Here is a 3,360-nt window from a genome sequence, read left to right on the forward strand (position 1 = left end):
AGTGAAAGAAAACACAGACCTTTTCTGAGGACTCAGAAAGCCTCTCACCTACATACCTTTATTAACAAAATTGCTCAAGGAGGTGTCTGGTGAAGTAGCAAATGCAGCAGAATAAAGACCTCAAGAAGTAGAAAGATGAGGATAGAAGAAAAGCCAGTGAGCTGTGGAACCAGTGAAATCTCCTGCTCAGTATGAGTGATGATGGACTTGTGACAGGAGCATTCTCAACCAGCAGAGACCATGCTTAAATAATTTATTTTCAAACTGGATGTAGAAATTCAGATCGTTTCAACTAAACCCAGACACTGAGACAGGCAGAGGAAGACATAAGTAATTAAAATTAAACCTCTTCTCTTTATAACACTGGAGGAGGTTTTAGATAGAGCTTAAATTTTTATTTTGCTCAAAAAAAAATGTGTTCCAAAATTATTATTTAAGTGTATATGCACTAGTAGAATAATTTTAGAATGCGTCATTTCCAAACATTCAGAAAAGGAGAAAAGAAATTTTAAAAAGCATAATATATGATACAAACTGTATGACATTCTGGAAAAAGAAAAACTATAGAGATAGCCAAAAAAAAAAAAAAAGTGGTTGCCAGTGTCTGTGTGAGTGGGGAGAAGGGATGGATGAGTATGTGGTACACAGGAGATTTTTAAGGCAGTGAAACTACAGTGTAAGAGAGTGTAGCAAAGAATATGGGACATTATATGCTTATCAAAACCTATAGAACTATACCTTTATGTGAACCCTAAGGTAAATTTTAGACTTTAGTTAATAATAATGTAACAATATTCATTGATCAATTTTAATAAACATAATACATTAGCACCAGATGTTAAAAATGGTTAAACTTCATGTAGAGAAGGAAAGTGGAGGAAAGCAGATAAATAGGAGTTCTCTGTCCTTTGTTCATCATTTCTGTAAATCTGAACTGCTCTAAAAAGTCTGCTAATAAAAAGCAAGCAAGCAAGAAAGAAAGAAATTGTAATAATCCCACAAAGAGCCAAGTGGGCAAAAAAAAATCATCAAACACAAAACCAAAAGTATAAAATAAAATGGAAGAAATAAGACCAATCATATCAGCTGAATCAGTATTAAAAGACGCAATAAAACCCAATTAGGTTTATAAGAGGTACATAAATGAGTTACATATTAATACATACCAAACAGATGCAAAGAGAAAGGAAGCAGAAGTGATTATATTAATATCAAAGCACACTTCATGGGAAAAACTTGGTTTTAAAATGAAAGTTATTGATAAGAATTACACCAAAGTAGCAAAAGAAACTTTTTTTTCACCAAATGACACTGCATTTAATTGAAAAACTGGCAAAATTAAAATTAACATCATATTTGGAGATTTTAACATGCCTCTCTCAAAATTTGAATGAGCATTCAGAAAAAAAAAAAAGCAAACACAAATAACGATATAGAAATATGAGACTACAATCTCCTCCTAATCAGAGAATACCCTGAGGCAAAAGGAAATTCAAATTCTGGGTTTAAATTCTGGGTTCTCTTCCTCTAATTCCTCACCATCTTTATTGAGGTTTTCTATGTTGTGTGCAGATTATTCTATTTGTCTCCAAAAAGAGAATTGGTCTGTGCCAGGTTTCTGTTCTCGAGACTAAAAGGCTCAGGGGTCACTCCAGTTAAACTGGGCTAACTGGGCTGCACGAAATAACCACACAAGAGACACAAATACCTTTTTCTTTGGGGTTGCTGTGACGGCTCCTCTGACCTTAAGGGTCCGCAGAAAGAGAGAGAGAGCATGCGCTGACCCCTTTTATTGAGGAGAAGCTATTCAAATGAGGCAAGGGGTCAGGTTTCAGGGGGCTGAGTCTATCTTCATGATGTCCACTGTCAGCAGGTTGACTGACACCTGGGTAGGCCACACCCAAGGGCACAGTAAGAGGAGGGGACACACACAAGGCACTTCCATGGAAGATTCTATCCTAAACAGGGCAAGGGGTTATATTACAAAGGAACAGGCGAGCATAGCTTCACCCATGGGGCTGTAGCAAGACACACCCATTTCTGTGACTGAGCGCCTCAGCACCCAGCTGGGGAGTGTAACTCAGTCACCGGTAAGGTTGGCCTCCCACAGGTCTGAATGACCTCATCTGAAATTCCTGAAAGCAAAAGTCCTATTCCATCCTACAACATTTTCCTGGAAGTTCTGAACAAAAAAAAAATAAGAAAAGAGTATCTTTTGTGTTGATTTTTCATATATATATATACGTATACAGTTTTGATTTGGCATATTTTTCCCATATAGATTATATAGAAGAAGTATATATATGGGCTGAGCATGGTGGTGCACATGTGTAATCTCAGTGGCTCAGGAGGCTAAGGCAGGAGGATCACAAATTCAAAGCCAGCCTTAGCAATTTATCAAGGCCCTAAGCAACTCAGTGAGACCCTGTCTCTAAATAAAATACAAAAAGGACTGGGTGGTGTTGTTCAATGGTTAAGTGCCCCAGAACATATATATATATATGAATGATATGAAAATATTATTGTTTGAAAACAGGCAAACCCCTCCCCAACTATTAATCACAATAAAAATGCATAAGTAGTTATAAGACATAAGAGAAAACAATATTTTTGTGGTATGGAATTGAGAGGCACTCTACCACTGAGTATACCCCCAGCTCTTTTTTGAAAAAATTCTTTGAGACAGGGTATCACTGTTACCCTGGCCAGCTTCAAACTTATGATCCTCCTGCCTCAGCTTCCCTTGTCACTGGGATTACAGATACACACCTGGTTAGAAAATTTATTTTTTTTAATTCACTTGTTTTTCTACTGAAAATCAATCATAATAAAATATAATGATTAACATAGAATAAAGAACAAATTCTAACCAGGTGTTTCTGTGAAGTTGTCTTGTAGATGTGATTAAAATCCTTAATCAGTTGACCTTAACTATGGAATTAATGATTTGAATGAACCTCATTCAATACATCAAAAGACTTAGACCATGTTCAAGTCTATTCTTTATGGTGGCCTTAAAGAAGACTGGACTAGCTGGCCCCTATGATTGCATAACTGTTACATAATTTTGGGCAACACAGATGTTAATATTTACCTCTTAATGGCTGTCCTTCTCTAGTAGAATTCTGACAGACAAAATAGATAATAAACTTCAGAATTTGTGTGAAACTTTTATAAGAAAAAATGTCAAATACTGCTGAAAGACTGAAGAGTAGATGAAGAGACTTGTCAAACTTCTACACTACAAATGCAGAATATTCCAAAGCATACTGCATTTCAGAATGAAAACCCAAGAAGGCTTTTAGGGGGATTTGAAAAGAAGAAAATAGTCATAGTATGGGGGTGCAGTGGGGTGAGGTA

This window comes from Marmota flaviventris, chromosome 3, assembly GCF_047511675.1.
Source record: "Marmota flaviventris isolate mMarFla1 chromosome 3, mMarFla1.hap1, whole genome shotgun sequence".
Lineage (NCBI taxonomy): Eukaryota > Metazoa > Chordata > Mammalia > Rodentia > Sciuridae > Marmota > Marmota flaviventris.